This window comes from Tenrec ecaudatus, chromosome X, assembly GCF_050624435.1.
Source record: "Tenrec ecaudatus isolate mTenEca1 chromosome X, mTenEca1.hap1, whole genome shotgun sequence".
Taxonomy (NCBI): domain Eukaryota; kingdom Metazoa; phylum Chordata; class Mammalia; order Afrosoricida; family Tenrecidae; genus Tenrec; species Tenrec ecaudatus.
In genome coordinates, this window is record NC_134548.1 from 81,137,069 (window position 1) to 81,163,687 (window position 26,619).

General features: G+C 38.4%; 1 protein-coding gene and 2 pseudogenes across 5 annotated transcripts in view; 1 reads left to right on the forward strand and 2 right to left on the reverse strand.

Annotated features, from left to right (window-relative positions):
* The window catches only part of HDAC8 (histone deacetylase 8), a 316,573-nt gene that overhangs the window by 101,667 nt on the left and 188,287 nt on the right, over positions 1–26,619 (reverse strand). The gene's annotated exons all lie outside the window — the stretch shown is intronic.
* Positions 8,092–8,907, reverse strand: LOC142434026 (peroxiredoxin-2 pseudogene; annotated as a pseudogene).
* Positions 25,193–25,518, forward strand: LOC142434697 (small ubiquitin-related modifier 1-like; annotated as a pseudogene).

The window sequence follows — 26,619 nt, forward strand, 5'->3', positions numbered from 1 at the left end:
ACAGATGACACAACCTTGCTTGCTGAAAGTGAGGGTAGGACTTGAAGCACTTGTTGAATGAAGATCAAGGAATGCAGCCTTCAGACTGGATTATGACTCAATGTTAAGAAGAGCAAAATCCTCAAAACTGGACCAATAGGTAATGGAGAAAAGTTTGAAGTTGTCAAGGATTTTGTCTTGCTTGGATCCACAATCAATGTTCATGGAAGCTGCAGCCAAGATATCAAAAGACAAGTTGCATTATTTAAATCTTCTGCAGAAGACCTCTTTAGTGCATTGAAAAGGAAGGATGTTACTGTGAGGACTAAGGATGCTACTGTATGGTGAGCCTGCCCCAAGCCTCACATGCATGTGAAAGTTGCACGCTGAATAAGGGGGATCAGAGAAGAATGGATACATTTGAATTATGGTGCTAGAGAAGAATCTTGAACATACCATGGACTGTTAAAAGGACAAGGCCATCTGTCTTGGAAAATGTACGGCCAGAGTGTGCCTTAGAGGCAAGGAGAGTGAGATTCTGTTTTACATACTTTGGACCAATTGTCAGGAGAGACCAGTCCCTGGAGAAGGTCATCATGTTTGGTAAAGTGGAAGGGCAGCAAAAGAGAAGAAGGGCCGAAAGGAGATGGACTGACAAAGTAGCTACAACAATGGCCTCAGGCATAGGAACAATTGTGAGGATGGTGCAGAACTGGGCAGTGTTTCGTTCTGGCGTGCATAGGGTTGCTATGGGCTGAAACAGATTTGATGGCACCTAATAATAACATGTGCAAAACGATCAGAATCATTGTAACCAAAGCCAGTCTAAAGATGGGAGGGCAGGCTGCAAAGGTTTGGAAAGCATTTTCTTTGCTTGTATTCCTATCTATATTTTCAAGACTAGTTGTGTAAATGGAAGTTTCTTACTTCACAACAGCCAATTGCAGATGCACACAGTTTGTTTTCTTATACCTCCAGAAAGTAATACTTTCAACAGCTTTGATCAATAGAGAAGAGTTTAATTATTCACCAACCTGGAAGCTAGAAGTATAAATATGCAAATTGTTCTCCTGGAATTAGACAAGGAATTCTAGGCATTCAGACTGGCAGACACTTTAAGTTCTAGTTAAACTCTGAAGAGAACCAAGGACGAATTTGAGCCTGAAAAAGGGAAATGAATTGTTCACTGGCATACAAGCTACCTAGAGATGCCATTAGAAAGAAACCCATTCTCTCTTCTATTAGCCCAGAATTTTCAGTTCACCCTCCAAGCCCCCACACTGCCTTTAGATATCTCTAAAAGTGCCTGCTATGGCCAAGTCTGCACATTCTTGTCCTGAGTTATTTCAATTGATCTTCCATGACAATATTGGCAAGCGTAGTGATTGAGCACTGCCCTTGATAATAGAGAGAATGCTTATTCTCGTACTCCTGACCTAGCTGGAGTAGAGCCACACCACCATTTGTAGTCTGACATTAGTTTCCCTGACCCTTAGGATGGGTAAACCAGGGGGAACTGTGCCTCCTGAGGCAGAACTACTTCTGGGTAGGGATATCGCTGCTTAAAAGATTCTTTACTTTTCCCGCAGGCTCCAGATGGAGTCTCAAAAAGACAGGATACTTCTCTGCTCTTCATTAAACAAAAAGTAATTGGTACATATAAGATTCTTAATATATTTATTTCATTTTATATGTACCAAATATAATAATACTTGAGAATTCATCAGCCACCTTAAGAAATACAAGTAGAGCATAACTTCAACCATCGAAGCGTCTTTTATTTATTTATTTTCTTTAAAAAGTCATTTTTATTGGGGGCTCATACAACTCTTATCACAATCCATACATCCATCCATTGTGGCAAACACATTTGTATATGAGAACGAAAATTGTAACATACCAAAATCTCTTGGACACAGCAAAAAAAAAAAAACAACAGTACTCAGAAAGCAATTTAAAATAATAAATGCACACATCAAAAAGGAAGAAAGGATCAAAATTACACCTGCAGCCAACATCTTCTACAATTAGAAGAACAAAACAAGCCTTCATTCACCAAAAGAAAAGAAATAGTTAAGGTTGAATCAAAAAGAAATTAATCAGAAAAATAGAAATAATCAATAAATTGGTTCTTTGAAAGGATGAACAAAATTGGCAAAATTAACAAAGGAACAAAGAACAAGAAGTTGAAAATACTAACACTAAAAAAGGAAAAGGGTGACATCACTACAGAACCAAACAAAATAACGAAGACAATTCTATAAAACACTGTTCTCCAACAAACTTTAAAAATTACACGGAATTGACAAGTTTCTATAAACATACTACTACTGGCACAGACTGGTGTATGGAACCTCAACAGGCACATAACAAAATAAGAAATAGATCAGGTCATTAAAATTTTTCAACACCAAAAACAATTCTGTGTTAGCTGGCTTGATGGAAGAATTCAAGCAAACTTGTTTGTGATATATATTTGCTGTATATTTTGTGTTATACTGTGAGAGCCAGGGAACTTTATAACAACAAATATAACACACACATTTGCTAAGTCAACATTTTTCATGTGTAAAATTTAATGACGCTATTATGGATGGAGAAGCCAACTCAACAGCACCTAACAACAACAATTACATTAATCGTGTTGTACAACGATCACCAATACCTTTTGATTTATTTTCCATTACCATAAACAGAATCCCAGTGATTGCTAAACAATGGCTACCACAGGTACTGATTTTTTTTTTTAAGAACTTCATGGTAATGATTACCTCTTGGAGGAAAGCAAAGTTTTGAGGTAGTGAGAAGCATGCAAGAAACTTCAATGACAGGACCAATAATGAGAGCAGCAATACCAGGAGGGTGGAAGGAACGTGTGGTACAACAGGGGACCGATCACAAGGATCTACATATAAACCTCTCCCTGGGGGACAGAAAACAGAAAAGTGGGTGAAGGGAGATGTCGGACAATGTAAGACATGACAAAGTAATAATAATTTATAAATTACCAAGGGTTCGTGAGGGAGAGGGGATGGGAAGGGAGGGGGAAAATGAGCTGATACCAAGGGGTCAAGTAGAAAGCAAATGTTTTGAGAATGATGATGGCAACAAATGTACAAATGTGCTCGACACAATGGATGCATGTATAGATTGTGATAAGAATTGTACGAGCCACCAATAAAATGATTTAATGAATGTGCTGAAAAACTCAACTTATATTATATGGTATATTATGTTATTGTTGGGTGGAGTGTTGTATATGCATTTAGGTGATTAAATTTATAAATTGTGTTGTTTATTTCTTCTGCCTTTATTGAATTTCTTTCTCAATGACCACACCATTAAGAGTCTTAGTGAAGTCTCCTCTTACTATTGTTGTATTGTCTTACTATGTAAGTTTGATTAAAGTATTTTGATGGTCATTCATTTGGGTGCATATGTTTACTATGGTTATATATTTTTCTATTGTTCCTTTAACCATTATTCAATGATATTCTTTGTCTCTGGTGATGGATTTTGCTTTGAAGTCTACTTTATCAGAGTTATATTGCCATTCCTGGGAGATATATATATATATATATATACATATATTTGTTATCATTAGCTTGATAGATTTTCCCCCTATCCTTTTATATTACATTTAGTCTAATTTTGTCTATCTAAGCTGGGTTTCTTGTAAGTAGCACCTTAAGGAGTCCTGTGTTCTTATCCAGTGTGATACCCTTGGTCTCTTGTCTGGTATATTTAGTCCATTTACATTCAGTTTCATTAATGAGATGTGTAGGTTTGTTGCTGTCATTTTGCTGTAAAAGGCAGTGTTTGCGAAAATGAGTGTTATTGGTTTCTTTGTTCTTCATAATTTTCTCTTCTGATTTACTTTGGTTTATGGATCTTATTGTTCCTTTTCCCTATGCTGTCATTATACTTTTTACTAGATTTTTATTATTTTCCTTTGATGAAGCTTTTCATTTTCTTTGAGTTTACATTGGTATTTATCATTCGTTTCTCAGATTTGAGAGTCTGTTCCCTCTTGCAACCTATTTGACTTCTTTTTATTTTGAATGTTTTGTAGCTACACCTTTGCCTTATTTTCTTTGTATTTGTCTTCACTGAAAATTGATACCCTACTTTTGGTCTTGTAAGTTTGTTTTGAATACTGCTTTAAGTAGTTGGTTTCTGGGTTGTGCTGTCTTGTAGGTTGATCTCAGCGTTATATTAGCTGTTTTTGTTGTTTCTTTGTCCAAAGAACTACCCTTAGTATTGTTGAAAAGTTGGCCTAGTTTTCACAAATTTATTTAATTTCTCCTTATTTGGAAATGTTTCTATTTCTCTCTCACACTTGAGTGATAATTTTGCTGGGCATACTATTCTTAGTTGCCAAGTTTTTTATTTTCTTTCTTTCAGGGTTTAATATATGTCATTTTATTGTCTTCTTGTCTACCAAGTTTCTGCTGAAAAATACATGCTTATTCTTATTGGTTTTCCTTTGTAGATAACTGTTATTTTCCCCCCAAGTTGCTCTCAGGATTCTCTCGTCTTTGATATTGGCAAGTTAGATTACCCTATGTCATCATGATTTTCTTTAGGGGTATATCCTGTTAAGCCTTAACAGTTAAGGGCTCTTTGAGCTTCTTGAATAGGATTTTTCTCATATTTTATGTGTTATGGAACTTTTCTTCCAGAAATTCCTGTCCTATTTTCTCTGTGGATATTAAAATTTATTCCTATTCGAGAATCCCAATGAAATGTAAACTGTTCCTATTGCCAGTGTCCTACTAAAATTTTACACTTTCTTTAAACCTTTCTTTTTTTCATCGATTGGAATTGAGATATTTGTCTTCAAGCTCACTAATTCTGCTTTCCATTGCTTCAATTCTATTGCTTTGCTTTTTAAAAATGGTGTGTAATTTTGTTCTGCTAGTATTATTCCTTTGGATTTTTTTTATTTTGGGGGTAAAGTTTCTAAATTTTCTATTTTTCTGTAGCTCTCTTGATATTTTTCTCTATCTGTTGAAAATACCTGAACTTCAATCTTGTAAATTCTTTTTCTGGTAAGTTCAAAGGCTTTTATTTTTCATGAAGTTCCTCTGGTTATGTGTACTGATAATTTGTTTATGCCTATATTTTCTCCTTTTTTATGGGGCTTGAGATTGACTGCTGTCTCCAAGTCATCATGATCAAGCTGTTAGGGCTTAGAGAGTGACTTGATCATGTAGAGACTGTTGATTTGCCAAATGGTGTAGAAAAGCATAATTAAAACTATAATGCAAAAAACCCCAAAATTATTTTTCATACTCTTCCCTTGACCTTGGTGAACAGCAGGGGGTACATAGTCTTTTTGATGAACTATGTGGGTGGACTCTCACCAGACTTGTGGAGATTTTGTAACTGGCATCCCTGGCTTGCAACGCTATGGTTTAAATAGGAGAAAAAGGACATCTTCTATTGTTTGCTTTTAACTTTAGGCCATAGGCAACAGTGTGTGGCAAGAGAGTGAGCCAGAGGTTTCCCTCTTTGTCAGCCAGGGTGGTATAGGGAGGAATAAAATTTTTAAAAATTAAATAAATAAAGAAGGGAAATGACCCACGCGGACTCTGTACCTTCAGTACTTTTTAAGGATGTGGGTCTGTACTTTCCCCGAGTATGTGCGAAACTGGGAGAAACAGGGCTGGTTCAATCCCCGCTCCACCCTTCTTCCAGTTGTGGCATATTCACATGTTCCTCCCATTCTTTTGCCTGTTCCAATCTCTGGAATGTGAAGGATTCAGTTCACTTAGCTTTTATCTTGTTTTCCAAGATTCCAGGCAACTATGTTTCCTTCTCTGTTGAGATTCTCCACGTTTATCATAGCGGAATTTTGTCATACCTATGTCTAGGCAGCCATCTTGACCCAGAAATGAGTTCTGATTTTTATCTTCAGTTCTTTTAGCATGAGATATGTCAACTATGTTCTGCATTTTTGGGGTTTTCAAACTGCAGGGGTTTGCACATTTCAATATAATACTTTATTTTGTCTTTTCAAATTGCCCTTTGAAATTTTCATTAGGTATTAAAGAGATGCCAGTCAAAACAACAATGAGATCTGATCTCATTCTAATATTAATAGAAAAGTTCAAAGAAACAGAAAACAAATTATAGTGAGGATTTGTAGAGATTAAAATTCTCAGACACAACTGATCAAATTATGTACCCACCCAATACTGAAAATGATTCAGAACTTCCTTAAAAAGTTGACAATAAAGAGGCCTGGTAGGGCTTAAGGGCAATGTAACTGAGAGGAATTACTGAAACCCAAATGAAGGCTGAGCATGACAGTGGGACAAGAGGAAACTAAAAGGAAATAGAGGAAAGATCTAAGACGCAAAGGGCATTTATAGAGGTCTAAACACAGGCAAGTCCATATGTAAATATATTTATATATGATGATGGGGAAATAGATCTATGTGCATATACTTATGAGTTTAGTATTAAGGTAGCAGATGGACATTGGGCCTACACTCAAGTACGCCCTCAATGCAAGAACACATTGTTCTATTAAACTGGCATTCCATGATGCTCACCTTCCCAACACGATCACTGAAGACAAAGCGGGTGCATAAGCAAATGTGAAGAAAGTTGATGGTGCTCGGCTATCAAAAGATTTAGCATCTGGGGTCTTAAAGACTTGAAGGTAAATAAGCAGCCAGCTAGTTCAGAAGCAACAAAGCACACATGGAAGAAGCACACCAGCCTGTGTGACCACGAGCTGTCAAAGGGATCAGGTATCAAGCATCAAAGAACAAAAAATCATATCACTGTAAATGTGGGTGAGTGCAGAGTGGAGACTCAAAGCCCATTGGTACTGAAGGGTTGGGGGGAGGAGATGAGCCAGTCTGGGTGCAGGGTAGCAACAATGAAACATATAATTTTCCTCTAGTTCTTAAATGCTCCCCCCCCCACTATCATGATCCCAATTCTACCTTACAAATATGGCTAGACAAGAGGATTTACATTGGTACAGATAGCAACTGGAAACACAGGGAATCCAGGACAGATGACTCCTTCAGGACCAGTGGTAAGAGTGGCGATGCCTGGAGGGTGGAGGGAATGTGGAGTAGAAAGGGGGAACCGATTACAAGAATCTACATATAGTCTCCTCCCTGGGGGATGGACAGCAGAGAAGAGGGTGGGGGGAGACATTGGACAGTGTAACATATGACAAAATAATAATAATTTATGAGTTATGAAGGATTCATGAGGTAGGGGGGAGTGGGGAGGGAGGGGGAAAATGAACAGCCAATATTAAGGGCTCAAGTAGAAGGCAAAGGTTTTGAAAATGATGATGGCAACAAATGTACATATGTGTTTGATACAATGGATGTATATACGGATTGTAATAAGAATTGTACGAGCCCCCAATAAAATGATTTAAAAAATCACACAGCAAAAAAAAAAGCCGACCCGAATATCAGCCGAGACACCTAATTTTACCATAAAAATGGCATTAAAATGTGTTGTAAAACTCAGCTTATACAGGGGTATATACAGTATTTTTTGGGGGTGGGCAGGAAGGTAATAATAATGAGTACGAGTTCAAAAAGTGTTCTAGAATGGATTGTGGTGGTGATTGTACAACCCTTCTTAAAATTGTTGAACTATTGAATTGTATTATTTGCGAAGTAGATGACAATAAAACTTTAAAAATGTTATTAGGTGTTTTTGAGTTAGTTCTGACTCATAGTGACCCTATGAACAATAGAATGAACCACTATTGGTAACTACATTAATGGTACTTATGATTGTTGTAGCCACGTTTGCCAATTTATCTAATTGAAGTTCTTCTTTTTCATTGACTTTACCAACATGATATCCATTCCTGATAACATGTCCAATGTATGAAAGATGAAGTATGACCTTCTTCCATACCAAAGAACCTTCTTGCACTTCTTCCAAAACAGATTTGTTCATTCTTCTAGACTTGCATTTAATAATCTTCTCAAACATCTTAATTCAATTCTTCTTCAGTTTTGCAAATTCACTTTATAGATTCCAAGTTCTCATTATTAATAGATGTATTTACCTATTTTCTTTTTCTTTTTTTTTCACCTGTTCCTAATATTTTTATTGGTCACCTTAGGCCCGTACCCCGGTGGGTGGACATCTGGAAAGGGGGGTGGGGTCACCATTCATTAGCTACCAGGGGCATGAGAAGACCTTAGCCCAGTCCTCCAAGGTCCCAGATGAGGGATTTTCAAGGGGACAGGTTGGCCTTTCCTGGGTCAGCACAGGTGGGAAGAGAAGACCCAAACTTGTCCCGTCACGTCCACAGGTCTAGTTGTGCTTGGAGAAGTATTCCTTGCTGTCGTCCACATTGGACTTGATTGTGTCGCTGCCTGGCTTCCAGCCAGCGGGGCACACTTCCCCGTGCTCATCCGTGTACTGGAAAGCCTGGACCAGCCTCAGGGCCTCGTCCACGGAGCGCCCCACAGGCAAGTCATTGACCGTGATCTGATGAAGGACACCCTTGCCATCGATGATAAAGAGGCCCCTGTAAGCGATGCCTTCATCTTCCTTCAGCACACCATAGTCATGGGACAAACTTCTGGTCACATCAGCCAGCAGGGGGATGTTCAGGGGACCCAAGCCTCCCTCCTTCCGGGGAGTGTTGATCCAAGCCAGGTGGGTGAACTGAGAGTCCACGGAGACCCCCAGCACCTCGCAGCCCAGCTTTCGGAAGTTATCGGCGCGCTCGCTGAAAGCAATTATCTCCGTGGGGCACACGAAGGTGAAGTCCAGAGGGTAGAAAAAGAGCACCACGTACTTCCCTCTGTAGTCCGAAAGCTTCACCTCCTTGAAGGCGCCGTCCACGGCAGTGGCCTGGAAGTTGGGGGCAGGCTTTCCGATGTGTGCGTTGCCGGAGGCCATCACTAAAAGCTGCGTAGGCTAGGGCCAGACATACGGACAGGCAGAAGCGCGGACTCCGTATTTACCTATTTTCTTCTAATTTTGAGTTGTGCCACATCAGGAGATTAAGGTCCTGAAAGCTTTGATCCACCTATGCTATCAAGATCATCTGTACTTTGAGGAAGCAACCCATCGCAAAATGTCCTACTGCTGTTCATTGGTTTTCCACTGGCTGATTTTTCTGGAAGTGAACTGTCACGTCCTCTTCGTCTGTTTTAGTCAGTAAGTATGACTGAAATATGTTTACTATGGGAGATTCGGCTGATATTTGAAATACTGGTGATATAGCTTCCTGTATTACACCAACACATAAGCCACCAAAGTATGACAAACTAATGAATGGTAGTAGGAAAATTAGTTGATCACAAAAGAACTACCAAGTCAGAAAAATATTTACACATAGAAAGAAATATTCTTTGTTTCTTATCAGGGTTAAGAGTGGAAGGAAGGGTAACTCATTAGCAGAGATGCTTTAATGTGGGTGAAAAGAAAGGCAATATGTTAATTTGGGTTCTCTAGAGATACAAAACCAGTGATGTTTGCATGTGTATGTATATAGAGTGATATTTATGTCAACAAATGGTTTACCCAGTTGTCGAAGTAGCTAAGCCTGTTCACGTCAAGTCAAGCTGCTCCTGACGCATGTAGAAGCTGATGAACAGGAAGCAGGGACAAAGCAAAAGGGTCAGAAGTTGGTAGATGCAGAAGTAAATGAATTTGAGGTTGGCCAAATGAATCCAAGGTTAACAACCTGCTGATGACTCCGGGAATTGGCAGGTGACATAATAGGAGCTCAATGAACAAGTAGCAGAAGCCAGCCCCAGCATAAAGCGCAGCATAAAAGAGAGCCTGGCTTTGCTCAGGATCTCTCTTATATAAAAGGCCACACTCCCAAGGAGGTGTCATCAGATAAGTCAATCACCTAAAAGGATGGGCTCTACCCCACCTTCACTCAGGAGTATCTAGTTGATAAAAACTCTAACCGTCACAGGTAATATACCATAAAGAGGAAGTTAGCACCAAGCGTTCAATGAACTGCTGGCATTGGGAAAAGCACAGAGCTAATGGAAATAAATATCAACACTATTATATAAACAATCTTTATAAATAACAGTAATAACAATAATATGAGTGCATACATAAACACATCATACAACCTGAACAACTATGGAAAGTGGGACTACACCCACCCACACATAAAAATTTGACTGACAATATTTTATGGATGTATTTATCTATGCTGAAAATATATTAATGAATATTGTAGGTGCCAAAAGTGCGTCATGAGTTCGCATCTTCCTAGCGGACACAAAGTGGTGACACTTCAGTCTAAGCATCACCCTTGATCAGACAACTTATAGTATTAGTGCATTGAAATATTCATCATTTTGCTTTAGCCTGCTGTAATTTGTGTAAAATATCATAACTATAACTCCAAAGAAAGTTAGTAATACCAGCAGTAAAGCCAAGAGGAAAATGGCAAGAACCATGATAGAGTTAAAGAAATACATCATTGTGAAATTTGAAAAGGGTCACCGCTTGTCTATTTTGGTGGCTGAATACAACATGGTAAATTAACATTACCAACATTTTTGAAAAATAAAAGTGACTAAAGTGGCTAATGTAGCAAAAGATGGGAAATCCTTAACCACAAAACAAAGAACCCAGGTAATTGGAGAGGTTAAAAAGTTACCATTAATTTGGATAAATCAGAAACAACTCCATGGTGATAGCATTTCTGAGATAGTGATATGGGAGAAGGCTAAACGCCTCCATAGTGATTTAAAATTTTAGAAAAATGAATTTATAACTTTTGGGGCCTCAGAATCAATTGTTTGGTTTTCCATTATTTCTAAGAAGAAAATATGTTCAGATTTTTAACTTTTTTTTGCTCACACACAAATTTGGAAAGAATTGAGTTAGGCAACCTAGGTATCACTGTAGTGTTTTAATGCCCTCCTTGCATTATTATGACATGTATCAATGTAGCAGGTATGGTTCTGTCACTGTCAATAAATAAATATCATTGAAAGTTTTGCCTTATTATCAACCCCCATTGCTTCTAAAAATAATGTCCAGTAACTTAAGGGTTTAAGCTGTGTAAGTACCAATTCATATATTATGATTTGTAGTCAGTCTATACTTGTATACCTTACTTTTCTTAACTATCTTTTAAATTCTATACCATTGGCTAAATTAATGACATTATCAGTAGAAATACTTAATGTTCTAGGCAAATGCTCTAACATAAAATGACAATGATGATCCTGGCGTGATTCAGATACACATGCAACCCATAGATTTAGGCTTAGACTTAATTCTAGCCCCAATCTAAGAACAATGAATTCTTATGACATGGCTATGCTTGATGCTCGCTCTTAGGAAGAAATCACTGAAAATATGGGTGCTATAAGAAGGTGTGGCAAAGAAACTAGATGATGCTATCAGAAAAAAAACAGTGCCTGGAGTCTTAAAGGTTTGTCTTCAAACAAGCAGTGAGGTGTTAACCAAGTTCACATGGAAGAAGCACACCTGCCTGTGTGATCAAAGGATTATAAATAGTGTAATCCAAACCCAAAGGAGGGAATGTAATCAGAGCTTAAATTGTGAACAGCTGGTTTGCAGAAGGCAATGGATAACAGTGGGAGCCCCAAATCCATTTGCAGGATCCACATGGATTAAGCCTCAGGTAAACCTCTGATGACCATAGTTGAGAGATATGAGAAGCTTTGTTATCAGACAGAGAACAGTTAAAAGTTGATTACAACAGATATATTTAGATTAAAATGTAATATCGTATTTGATCTCATTTTTTACTCACTTAAAAACTTCACAGACCACTGCGCTCCAATGTGCATCACGGTGCAGTTCACAAAAGCAAAGAGTTGGAAACAACCTAAATTTCCACGAATAGAAGAATGGATTGAAAAACTGGTACATACCCACAAGGGGGTACTACACATCTCTAAAAAGCAGTGAGAAGGCATGAAGCGCATCGTTGTATGGGAAGAGTTGGAGGAAATTAGCTTATGCTAAGTAAGTCAAGAATCAAAGAGCAAGTCCAATATGACCCCACTGAGGGAAGCTTCAAAAGCACAAGGGGCATAGGGGAAAAGCCACTAAATGCATAAATTTCTGAGGCAAATCCAGGTATTCTGGCAGGGGTTAGACCCAACCCAGGGATACATACGGCAGCCAACTAAAAAGGAGGGTTCAAAAAAACGGACATGGATAGTGGAGGCACAGGGCACTAACCCACCTACAGGGAGGGTACTGTTTATGTCTCTAGAGGAAAGGGAGTGAGGGACCAGACCTCAACCTGGTATGCCATGTCTTGAGGGGAACATACTGCATGAAGCAGCGAACTAACAGAGATGTCTGCAGGGCTAGCTCCTCTACAAAAGATTGCACAATAGAGAACAGCACTGACAATACAGCCCAGGAAGAGGGGTGGGTCTGCCCAGACCACAGGGGAGCAAACTAAGAGGGAAAGAGAGAGGGAGAGGAGAGAGAGGAGAGGAGAGGGGAGGGGAGGGGAGGGGAGGGGAGGGGAGGGGAGGGAGGGAGGGAGGGAGGGAGAGAGAGAGAGAGAGAGAGAGAGAGAAAGAAGAAGAGGAGAGAAGAGAGGAGAGAGGAGAGAGAACCATATCCTGGATGATACTTCTGCTTAGAGCAGCCAAGGCACAGAGAAGACTGTCGGTTTGGCTCCACCATGAGATACAACATCCCCTCACTGAACCACAGTGTGGTAATTGTGCCTGGTCTGACCCCCAACCCCTTCACTGGGACAAAACACAATGGGAGTGCAACAGAGCAGCAAGGGGAGCAAAACAACGAAATGCCTGAGGAATCCTGAAAATAGACTTCAGACTTGGAAGGCATGGCTTGGCACCTCATCAGACTTGATCAGAAAACATACATAAAGGTCATCAGACAGACCTGGTACCATTTATAGGCCAACCTCCTCCTTTTTTAAATGTCTATTTATATAAGATACGCAAGATAAATAATGCGAGGAGAAAACAAAGGGACCGATGGTTCCAGGGGAGGGGGAGAGGGAGAGATGGTGTAAAGAGAGGGGGAGCCAAAAAAACTCAGGGACAAGGGAACAACAAGAGATCTAAAATCAATGGTGAGGAGAGTGTAGACCGCCTCGTGGGATTTGATCAAATGCAATGCAGTCGAGAGGAAATACTGAGAGCTGAATGAAGTTCTAATATAATAGTGAGACAGGAGGAAAGTAAAAGGAAATAGAGGAAAGAACTAGGAGGCAAAATATATTTATAGAGGTATAAATATAGGCATGTATATATGTAAACATATGAATATATAATGATAGGAATACAAGTCTATGTACATATACTTATATGTTTAGTATCAAGGTAGCAGACAGACATTGGGGTCTCTACTCAAGTCTTCCCTCAATGCAAGAACACTTTGTTCTAATAGCCTGGCATTCTGTGATGCTCACCTTCCAGACAGGATCACTGAAAATAAAATGGCTACATAAGCAAATGTGGTGAAGAAAGCTGATTGTGCCCAGCTATTAGAAGATAAAGTGTCTGGGGTCTTAAAGGCTTGAAGATAAACAAGTGTCAATATAGCAGGGAAACAACAAAGCCCACATGGGAGAAGCACACCAGCCTGTGTAATCACGAGGTGTCAACAGGATCAGGTATCAGAAGACTCAAAACAATCATATGTATGGGAACAAGGGGGTACAGAGTAGAGACCCAAAGCCTATTTGTAGACAATTGGACATCCCCTCACAGAAGGGTCACAAGGAAGAGATGAGCCAGCCGGAGTGTAGTATAGAACCGATGAAACCTACAACATTCCTCTAGTTATTTAATGCTTCTTCCTCCTAACTATCATGACCCCAGTTCTACCTTACAAATCTGGCTAGACAGGAGCATGTACACTGGTACAGATAAGAGCTCTCAACACACAGAACCCATGGCAAATAAACCCCTCAAGCACAATCATGGGAGTAGTGAAACTATGAGCATGGGGGGAAGGTGTGGGGGAAGGGGGAGAAAGGGGGAACCAATCACAATGATTTATGTATAAACTCTGCTCCCCCAGGGGAACGAAAAACAGAAACCTGGGTGAAGGGAGACAGCAAACAGTATAAAATGAAAATAGTAATTTATAATTTATCAAGGGGCCACCATGGTGGAAGGGTGGGGCAGGGAGGAAAAAAGAGGAGCTGTTACAAAGGGCTCAAGTAGAAAGAAAGTGTTTTGAAAATTATGATGGCAACATATATAAAAATGTGATACAATTGATGTGTGGATTGCTATGAGCTATAAGAGCCCTCAATAAAATGACTTATAAAAATAAATATAAATGTTGTTTCAGTTTAAATTAAGCCGTGGGTGAATCCCCTATGACCACAGACAAGGGATGCGAATAAACTTGCTATCACGTAGAATGCACTGGGAAGTGGATTACTGCAGATGCAGTTAGGTTAAAATCTAACGTCATTTTATCTCTCCTTTGACTCGTTTTAAGTTTGTTCCAGCTTTTAATGAATTCTGCTTTCTTTTTGATTGAAGTTTTTCTGTTTTACTTTGTTACTGCTAGTTTCTTTCTTTGTTATGTTTTTTTCCATAAATAAAATCCAGGATAGTTAAATCTACAGAGACAATACCAGATTTCTTGGGGGTATAACAGGGAAGGTTAGGGAGAAATGTTAGTAATTATACCACTCTTCTTGATATGATTGAACAGTTGAATTATATATGTGGATTATATGCCAACAAAACGTGTTTTTTTGGTAAAATAATATGCTTAGACATTACAAGTACTGTGAGGATGATGAAGAATCAGGCAGTGTTTTGCTCTGTTGCACATAAGGTCACTATATGTGTTGGAACTGACTCACTGGCATCTAACAACAGGAACAACAATTGGTCTAACTAGAACCTTGAGGAGCAACTCTCATGGCATAGTATGCTATGTGTTAGTCTGCAAAACTCATGGTCAACAGTTCTAAACCACCAGCCGCCTATGAGAGAAAGATGAGGCTTTTTCCTATTCCTGTAAAGATTAAGGAAAAACAGTAGGAAAAAACTCATAGGGACAGTTCTACTCTATCCCATACAGTTGCTATGAATCAGAATCAACTCAATGGCAGTGAGATTAATGTTTGTTTGAACCTAGAGTGGATTGGGTAGATCTGTTGCACAAGACCTCTTTCAAGGTGTTGAAAAGCAAGGAGGTTACTTTGAGGACTAAGGTGAACCTGACCCAAGCCATGGCATTTCCCATCACCCCATTTGCATGTGGAAGTTGGACACTGAACAAGTTAGGCCAAAGAAGAATCAATTCTTGTGAAGAATACTGAAAGTAACATGAACTGCCAAAAGATCCAACAAATCATTTTTGACAAAGTACAGCCAGAATACTCCTTAGAAGGGAGAATGGCGAGACTTTGTCTAATTGACCTTAGACATTCAGGAGGAGACCAAGTCCCTGGAGAGGGATTATCATGCTTACTAAATTAGAGGGGCAATGAAACAGGAAAGCCCTTGACAAGATGGATTGACATGGTGGCTTCAATAATGGGCTCAAACAGATCAACAATTTTGAGGAGGGCACAGGATTAGATGGTGTTTCCTTTTGTTGTACATAGGGTCAATTTGAGTCAGAACTGATTCAACAATAGAAACTTGAGTGTACTGTAGTACTTGAGCATCTTTACTTGTTTCTGATCTTAGTTAATGATTGAAGCATACAGTGTTTCATCATTAAATGATATGGCAGTGGTTTCTCATAGATGCTCTTATTCTAAAAAAAAACACAGCAAAAATGAACTGACTGCTATCAAGTCAGCTATGACTCAATGACAGAGTAGAATTCTCTTATGGGTTTTGAAAGACTATAAATCATTACAGCAGTAGAAAGCTGTGGTTTCAACCCCCTAACCTTGCAGCCCAACATGTAACCCACTATGTAACCAGGAATCATAAGTTCCTTTCAATTCCAAATTTTATGAGTGCTTGTATCACAAAGAGATGTTGAATTTTGTCAAATATTTTTTTCTGCATCTATTGATAACATCATGAATGAGAAAAATAACAAGAGCTCTACTTAGGCCAGAACAAGCCTGAGTTACTCTGAAAGGAGGTTAAAATTTAATTAGGTCAGACTGTGGAGTAATATATGTTGTGTCTTAATTTTATTCATCTCAAAGTATTTCCCTTGTTGATGCTAAACACAATTGTAGGGAACCTAAGGTGAGCGTAAACGCAGTTCTATGTTCCTGGGGAGATACTTTGAATAAGTTTATACCCAACCCTAGGTGAACCATGAAATGGACTAATCACTATGATGACCGCTGACCTTACAGGGAATATGGTATCCCCCAAGGTAAATACCATAAGGACTGGACATGGAAGCGAACTGGACTCCATTTCCAAACTACCTGTAGCCCTTGGACTTAGGATTGCAATTCCCTGATAAGAGAGGAAGCACAGGGTGGCCACCCCAAGACTGTGGGTGGCAGTGATTAGAACCCTGGCTTATTGGGTGTCCAATGAAAGGCGAACCAGAAACATAACATATTTAGTATCTTAATGCTCCTCTTGCATTAATATGATAGGTATTAATCTGATAGGCAACGATCTGCCCTCATAAGGTGTGTTACAGGAAAATTTCCCCTAGCACCAAGCCCCATGCTCAATGTAAACAGAGCTCAATCAATTAGGAAGTCAATCTGTAGAAAGTAACAACTCATGGACTGCAGCTCGAGGTTGGACTATACTCACATAAACTCATCTCAACAGTACCTTAAATTCGACACCCTTGGATAAATTATTGATGTTATCAATGCAATTACCTTATACTCCAGGGCATGAATGACAATGTCTTTCTTTTTTGTTTTTTTTGTTATAATATAACAAATAAAGCAAACCAGAGGTGTTTATAACCTGTGGATAAGCAGATGGAGTCTAGACTCCCACTTAATTCTTACCCCAATCCAAGAACAGTTAGTTCTTATAACATGGCCCTGTTCTATACTCACCTTCATGAAGAGATCACTGAAGATAAGAGTGCTACAGCAAAGCATGGTGCAGAGAGTAGATAGTGTTTGGCTATCAATTGGAATAGTGTCTGAGGTCTCAAAGGCTTATATTCAAGCAAAAAGCCATCTAATTTCACACAGAAATAGCATACCAGCCTGTGTGATCCAAAGATGATCATAACAAAATCCAAAAATGATGTAGGGAAAAGCATTAGAGCTTCAATTGTGAACACCCAATTTGTGTCCATAGAAGACAGCGAAAGTCCAAAAACTATCTGCAGAGTATCTAGTGAGATGAAGCCTCTGACAGACCCCTTCTGGCTACAGGTGAGGGACTTGAAAAGTTTTACTCACAGTCAGAGATTATTGTAAACTTGACTATAATAGATCAAACTGTATTTTAATACTTGGTCAGTTGACCTCCCTCTTGACCCAACCTAAATTTGGCCTAGGCTTAAATATTTCTCACTTGTTCCACAACAGAAATTTCTTCTATGGCTTTTAAACTATTGTTGGTGGTCTTTTTTCTTATTCTTTATTCTTATCTTTATATTATTATTATTTCTTCTTTCTGTTTTTTTGTTTGTTTCTATTAGGTGTCTTTGTTTATGAAGCACAGGAGTGGATGTCTAGAGAAAATAACTGATGGAATGGTTTATTTGAGATAGGGTGTAGGAAGGGTGAGAGGAATTGGGGAGGAACCAATGAATGTGGGAAAAGAACATTAGAACTGTGATGATACGCGCGCGCACACACACAATTCTTTCTAAAAGAGACTAACTATGGAAGTGTATGCTTTGTGAATCAAAGAACAAAATATTTTATCAGTGGGTGTCCACCTTCCCGATATGATTACTGAGGACAAAATGTGTGCATAAGCAAATGTGGTGAAGAAAGCTGATGGTGCCGGGCTATCAAATGATATAGGATCTGGGGTCTTAAAGGATTGTAGGTAAACAAGCGGCCATCTAGTTCAGAACACCCAAGCCCACATGGAAGAAGCACACCGGCCTGTATGACCACAAGGTGTCAAAGGGATCAGGTATCAGGCATCAAAGAACAAAAAAATCATATCATTATAAATGAGGGTGAGTGCAGAGTGGAGGCCCAAAGCCCATTTGTAGGTAACTGGACACCCACTTATTGAAGGGTCACGGGGAGGAAACGAGCCAGTCAGGGTGCAGTGTAGCAACGATGAAACATACAACTTTCCTCTAATTCTTAAATGCTTCCTCCCCCCCATTTCATGATCCCAATTCTACCTTGCAAGTCTGGCTAGACCAGAGGATGTACAATGGTACAGATAGGAACTGGAAACACGGGGAATCCAGGATAGATGGCCCCTTCAGGACCAATGGTCAGAGTGGCGATACCTGGAGACTGGAGGGAAGGCTGGGTAAAAAGGGGGAACCGAATACAAGGATCTACATATAACTTCCTCCCTGGGGGACGGACAACAGAAAAGTGAGTGAAGTGTAATGTATGACAAAATAATAATAATTTATAAATTATTAAGGGAGGGGGGAGTGGGGAAGGAGGGGGACAATGAGCTGATATTAAGGGCTCAAGTTGAGAGCAAATGTTTGGTTTTTTTAGTTTCTTTTTTATAAATTATTTAGGGGCTCATACAACTCTTATCAAAATCCATACATACATCAATTGTGTAAAGCACATTTGTACATTTATTATTCTCATCCTTCTCAAAACATTTGCTCTCCACTTAAGCCCCTGGCATCAGGCCATTTTTCCCCCTCCCTCCCCACTCCGTAAAGCAAATGTTTTAAGAATGATGATGGCAACAAGTGTACAAATGTGCTTGACACAAATGAATGTATATATGGATTGTGATAAGAGTTGTACGAGCCCCCAATAAAATGACTCAAAACAAAACAAAAAAAACTATTAAAAGGAAAAATGCTTGATACAGAGGTCCATAAAAAGTATTTCCCAACATCTCTACCCACATCCAGTCCTGGGGCTTTGGGGTTTAGCTCAAGGGGAGTCCCTCTGGGACATGGGGGTACAGAGAATGGTATGACTCTTAGCTGGGCATGCCTACCACAGTAGGGTATGCTGGGTCCCTCTAGGGTTTCCTGTATGGGCTCCAATAAATTTCTTTCCTTTTGCTTAAAAAAAAAGTATTTCCCTTGTGATTTTTGTGTTTTATCTGTTGGCTATTTAGACATGTTTATTAAATTTACATATATTTGTAAATCTACCAAACTTTATTCTTTTCTTGATTTCTAATTCCAATCCTTGTAAAGAACATACCTTGTTTCCCAAATGAGTGATATCACCCCCTTGAGGGTGCTGGAATGATCCAGGGAGACTGAAAAAAGAGATATACACTTTATCCTGGATATAGGCTATATCACAACAGTCTTTAATTCTGAGGGGTTGCTGGGTAGTTATTTTTTTTTCCTGAAAATGGGTGGTAAGCCAAGTAAGTTTGGGGACCTATGGCTGGACTATGGTCTATCCTAAAGAATGTATTTGAGAAGAATGTGTACTCTGTTGCTGTTCAATACAGTATTCTATACATGTGAGATCTAATTTGTGTATACTGTTGTTCAAGTCTTCTATTATCTTGATTTTTTGCCTTGTTGCTTTATCCATAATTAAAACTGCGGTATTGAAGTATCTTTTATTGTTCAATTTCGATTTTTTCATTCTGTCAATTTCCTGGTTCATGAATTTTGGTCTCTGTTTTAGGTGCATATATGTTTATAACTTTTTCATCTTTCTTAGAGTGTGATCCTTTTATTGTTATATATTCCACTTTATAGCTCTTATTGTTACAAAGTCTTTTTTGATATGGCATTTTCTTAGTTATTTACATGGTGTATAATTTTCATCCTTTTACTACTTATATCTTTGAATCTAAAATGTATTTCCTGTACACAGCTTATTGCGGAGTTTAATTTTTATTCAGTCTGGCAATGTCTGCCTTTTGATTAGATTGTTTAATCCATTTACATTTAATATAATTATTTATATGTGTGGTTTTACATAGCCATTTTGCATTTTTGTTTTCTATGTTTCTCATTTGTGTTTTTTGGCCTTTTATGATCTCCTTTTGTACTAAATGGATATTTAATTATGTAATAATTTTATCCCTTGAATTACTTTTAAGTGATTTATTTTTTAGTTATTTCCTTAAATTTTTCTCTATCTGTTGCCATTGAGTTGATTGCTTACCATATACATCTTTTTATAAAATTCTGCTTCAGATTATACTTAAGAAAAACAAAAAACAAACTTCCTTACTATTGAGTAGACTGACTCATACCAATGTTATACTTAGCTCCAGGGACAGAGAGACATTTTCGTCTATATAGCTTTTGTCTTTTGGAATTCTTATAATGTATGTTACAGCTATATGATACACATATAACAATACATTGTTATAATTATTAGTTTATATGATTTTTCATTCTTTTAAAAACTGAGAGAAGGGCAAGTATATATGTCTATGGTGATTCTATTAAATTTATTTACCTTTCTGATTCTTTTTATTTATTACTGTGGATTTGAGATACCATCTGGTGTCATTTCATTATTCCAGTACAGTTTTGTTCACACCCTCTTTTCTTTTAATTTTATTTAGTAAAAATAATACAATTTTTATTTTACAGTTTTTAAAAATCATTTTATATTGGGGCTCATACAACTCTTATCACAATCCATACATACATCAATTGAGTAAAGCACCCTTATCCATTCGTTGCCCTCATCATTCTCAAAATTTGGCTTCTGCTTGGGTTCATGGAATCAGCTCATTTTCTTTTTTTCCCTTCCCCCTCTTTTTCTTTAAAAAAAATCATTTTATTGGGGGATTTTATAACATTCCATACATCAATTGTATCAAGTATATTTGTACATATGTTGCCATCACCATTTCTAAAACATTTTTTTTCTACTTGAGCCCTTGGTATAAGTTCCTCTTTTTTCTCCTCCCACCCTCGTGAATACTTGATCAATTATACAGTTATTATTATTTCGTATCTTACACTGTCCATTGTCTACCTTCAACCACATTTCTATTATTCACCCTCTTTGGCGAGGGGAAGTGGGGATATATATCCAACTTTGTGATGGGTTCTCCCTTTCTTCCCCTTCCCCCTCCTATCTCCCTACCTTCATGATCTTGCTTCTCTCATTGTTTCTGAGGGGTTTATCTGTCCTGAATTCCATGTGTCAAAAGCTCTTATCTGTACCAAAGTATGTTCTCCACTCTAACCAGATTTGTAATGTACAATGTGGTCATGGTGGGGGGGGGTGCGAGGGAAACATTCAGGAATTGGAAGAATGATGTGTTTTGCATTGATGTTATACTGTACTATGTTTGAATCATCCCTTTTTTATAACCCTTCTGTGGGAGCATATCCAATTGTTTACAGATGGGTTTTGGGCCTCCACTCCAAACCCCTTGTTCACATCAATAAATTTATTTGTTTTGGATCTTTTGATACGTGATCCCACTGACACCTCATGATCACACTGGCTGGTGCTCTTATTCCATGTGGGCTTTGTTGCTTCCCTAACAGATGGCTGCTTCTTTAACTTGAAGCCTTTAAGGCCCCAGATGCTATATCTTTTCATAGCCAGGCACCATCGCTTTCTTCACCACATTTGCTTATACACCCATTTTGTCTTCAGCGATTTTGTAGGGAAGCACCCTCTTCTTTGTATTGCTGTTATCTATTACATTTCTATATGTTGGAGTTCAAAAATATAATTGTAATATCTTTTCTAATAATATCAAATAATGTATTTTTCTAATGTCTGGTGTCACTTGCTTTCAGTCTCAAAAACTTCGTTTAGTATTTTTCTTGTAAGGCAAGTCTGTTTAGCAATATATTTTTTTCAGGTATAGTATTTTATGTTTATTTAAAACTTAATTCTCATCCTGAGTTTGCAAAATATAATTTTTATTTTGTAGTTTATAAATATATTAAATATAAACTCACCATTAATTATTTTGGTTTTTTATATGAAATTTATTTCATTTTTATTTTTAAACATGAAATCAGTTGTTCTTTTGTTAAATTGTATTTGCATCTCTGTCAATAATCAGTTAACTCTCTTTGTGTGGCTCTATTTCTAATTTTGTTTTGTCCCACTCACCCATATGTCTGTTATATTCCAATACCACAAACTTTTATCTTTTAAAGTAATAATTTATGTTTCCAGCATAAGTCTACATAGCAAATTAGGCTCCTATTTGACATTTTCCATACAATTGTTCAGTGACATTAGTTACATTTTCAAAATGTGTCAATACTCCCTTCAATTGCATTATGGATGTTTTGTTTCTAGTACTCTAGCTTACTTGCCCTCTTATTATTTCATCTTTGTTTTGGAGTAATTTTTGACCCTTTGTTCTCACAGAGAACACTGTACTATATGGCACAGTGACCTATATTAGACCATAGGAGTCCCAGTGACATAGTGGGTTATGTGTTTGGCTGCTAATCTCATGGCTGGAAGCTTGACATCACTCCTGCTCCATGGGAGAAAAATGAGGCTTTCTACTCCTGTAAAGATTGTCTTATAAACCCACAGGGGCAGTTCTACACTGTTCTATAGGGTCTCTGAGTCAGAGTTGACTCTATGGCATTGAGTTTAAGGTTTTTGAGTACTATATGGAAAACTGTACTCATGGGTAATATTCTTTAATTTGTATGCCAGTCTATTGCTTTGCTGCCATAGAAGATAACTTTGGTTCAAGGTCTAAAGAGTATCTCAATGCAATCGTCTCAGAGAGTACTCTAGTCTCAACTGTTCCAATAAATATGAATTTTAAGAATTTGAGTTTTGTTCTGTAATTTTCTCATTTTATCCAATCCAATCTATTGTAGACTTAATGGGAACTGTATCTAGTGGTACCATCTCAGGGTAGATGAGTCTGTGGCTCATGCAGTATATTAGGTATACTTCGTCTTTGAGACTCCAGTTTGGTCTTTCTCGTTTGGTCATAGTGAGCAGAGATCAATAGCTGTAGCTTAGATGACAAATCACCTCACTAGGATACAGAATGTGAACTTTGTGGTGTCAATTGAGTTGTTCCATGAGACTAAGTCTTCAAACACACAAAACCAGCTTTCGAGGTGTTGGATTATGGCTGAGAAGTATTTATAATGGTATTCTCTATGAATATATATAGGTGAACACACATATACATTTCTCTATGCACATATATGTATGAACTGGTACCCCCCCCAAAAAACGGAATTGCATAGGGTGGAGTGGAGTTTTCGTAGTATGCATTTTTCCCACTAGGCAAGCATCAATGAGCAACTCGCTCTGAGTTAGTGCACCCAGTGGTGTCCCCTGGGAAGGTTGTCTCTGGTCACAGCGAATTTTTTTTTGGAAAAGAAGTTTCACTCATACCTTGGGTTCCGCCCCCCACCCGTGTGTGTGTGTGTGTGTGTGTGTGTGTGTGTGTGTGATGGCCAATTTAAGAGAACGTGTAGCTGTGAAATTTTGTTTCCCATTCAGGAAAAAATGCTGCAGAAACTTTTGTGATGTTGAACACAGCTTACAAGGACAGCACTATGAGAAAAACTCAAGTGTACGAGTGGTTTTCTTGTTTCAAAAAAAAGTGAAATGTCAATTGATGACAAACCTCATTCTGGATGTCCGTCAACTTTCCGAATAGATGAAAATGTCCACTAGCAGTGCATTTGGAGTTGTTCCATCAGGTCAGACTGTTAATCAAGCTTCCTATTTAGAGGTTCTAAAAAGATTGCATAACAGTGTGTGACAAAAAAAGACCTGATTTGTGGCACATGGGGGCGGGTGCTGGTTTTGCCAGACGACAATGCACCTGCTTACACAGCCATCTCAGTGAGCCAGTTTTTTGCAAAAAACACGTCTCTCATGCCCCACATACCTTACTCACCTGACCTCGCTCAGGGCAACTTTGTTTTGTCTTGGTGAATGAAAAGGGACATGAAAGGACTATGATTTGACAATGTAGAGGAGATGAAGAAAAGACCAAGGGAGGTGCTGCCAGCCACCCAAACAGATGAGTTTGAAAAATGTTTCACAAGAATGGAATTCCAGATTTGACAAGTGTCTTCAGTGTAATGGAGAGTACTTTGAAGGTGATAGGGTTATTTTGTAAGAAACAATTAAATACATAGCTTTGGGGGGTATTTTGGCTTGGGGGGTACCCTCTCATACATGCTTATAAATCTAAAGTATGTGACTACACTATACACTCACTTTTGTGTTATTTGGGGATTGTTCTCAAATTATGTTATATATTTTAGCACAAACATCCTTTCCTCTTGTGCACTTCTTAGTGGCATCATTTACTTTGTTCAGGCTGTATATTATACCTACATTCTGCAATATTCTTCTAATTACCAAAAATAATAATGATCTATGTTACAGAGATTGATAACCCCTACTTTTACCTTGTAAGGTATGTTGGTTGATATATGTACATATATTTATACATTATTATTTTAAATATTTAATATTTTATTTATGTAATTTATTATGATTATACTTGGTTGATATATACATATAGTATGTATTTATATACGCAAATATATTATGTACAGCATTTTTACCACGTCATGGCATTGCCTTCCGACCTCAGTTTCTTCTGAAAGGAAGTCAATGATTAGACTTATTGGGGTTCCCTTGTATGTGATGAATGCTTTTCCCTTTGTGCTTTCAAGAGTTTTTATTTGTCTTTGTTTTTCAACATTTGGCATGATAATTTTAGGTGTGTATCTCTTTGTATTTATTCTACTTAAGAGTTCAGTGAGATCCTTGTATTTTTATAGAAAAGATTTTCATAAAATCTGAGAGATTTCAGCAATTTTTCAAATACTTTTACTCATCTTCCCTCTACCACATCCAATAGACATATGTTTGTGTGCACAATAGTGCTTAACATTTCTCTGAGCCTCTGTCAATCTTTTCTTATTCGTATTTTCTCTCTGTGATATTCATATTGCATAATCTCTATTGGCTTATTTTCAAACTTGATGACATTTTCTTCTACCAGTTCAAATCTCCTGTTGTACTCTGGCTGGTGAATTTAAAATTTTGGTTAATGTCTCTTCAACCCTATAATATCCATTTGGTTGTTTAAAAATAATTGCTACCAAGCCATGGTGTTGTGCTGTGAGGAAGATAGATGGTCTGCAAACCCAAGAGTGAGATTCTGCCTGGCTGAGGTCGCTGCACTGCAGAGAACCCTGGGAAGAAGTCACCATCAGCATGTCTGACCAGGAGGCAAACCTTTAACTGAAGACTTAGGGGGATAAGAAAGAAGGAGAATACATCAAACTGTCATTGGACAGGATAGCAGTGAGATCCACTTCAAGGTGAAAATGACAACATATCTCAAGAAACTCAATGAATCATCCTGTCAAAGACAGAATTCACTCAGGTTTCTCTTTGAAGGTCAGAGAATTGCTGATAATCACAATCCAAAAGAATTTGGAATGGAGGAAGACGATGTGATTGAAGTTCATAAGGAACAAACGGGCGGGGGAGGAGTGTCATTCAACAGTTTAGTTATTCTTTTTTTCCTTTTCCCTTAATCCTTTATTATTTTAAAAAATAGTTCTTTTCCCCTCAGGACCAATGGTGAGAGTGGCAATCCCGGGAGGGAATGGGGGTAGGAAGGGGGAACCGATCTTGGGGACCAACATATAACCTCATCTCTGGGGAATGGGCAACAGGAAAGTGGGTTAAGGGAGACGCCGGGCAGTGTAAGATAAGATAATAATTTATAAATTATTAAGGATTCATGAGGAAGGGGGGAGCAGGGAGGGAGGGGAAGGGAAAAAAGGAAAATGAGCTGATTCCAGGAACCCAAGCGGAAGGCGAATTTTGAGAATGATGAGGGCAACGAATGTATAAGGGTGCTTTACTCAATTGATGTATGTATGGATGTGATAAAGAGTTGTATGAGCCCCAATAAAATGATTTTTTAAAATAGTTATTTTGTTATGTGGTGTTCAAAATGGAATTGAAGCCTGGTGCCTCTCTTGCAAACATCTGGCATTCCCAATCCTAGTGCTCAGTGTTGATTAGCGTTGATCTCATTGTGCTGACTTGTGGTGATCAAGCCTCAACCCCCTTCCTAATGTCCTCCTCTTCTGAACAATAACATGTGTGCACAGAGAGGTCACCTTGTCCAGGACTGTGCATTTTCAGGCTTGTGGGATAAGGAAGACCGACCGTTGCAAGTGTTCACAATGACTTTCCAATTGGCCTCGAAGTTCTAGCATTTGATTGCTTTACTCCTGGACTATGACTTTTAGTGGATGGAGAGGGAAGTTTTTCAGGGAACTGAACTGTGGGAAAAGGACCTTTCCTGAACTTTTGAAACTACTGTGAAAAATCTGAGCATCTGGAGCAAAAGAAGAGGCATCTCCAGTTGGGGTCATGGTGACAAACGGTGACAGCAATGACTAACTCCAAAGATGGCTTCACTGAAGAGACAAAGCATTTTAAGATGAAGATGAAAATCTTTTCAGAAGATCCCAGCAAAGTTCTAAATTTCAGTAGCAGTTAATAAAGCTGTTGAAAAGATAAACAAGTGGCCATCTAGTTTAGAGGCAACAAAGCCCACATGGAAGAAACACACCAGCCTGTGTGACCACGAGCTGTTGAGGGGATCAGGTATCAAGCATCAA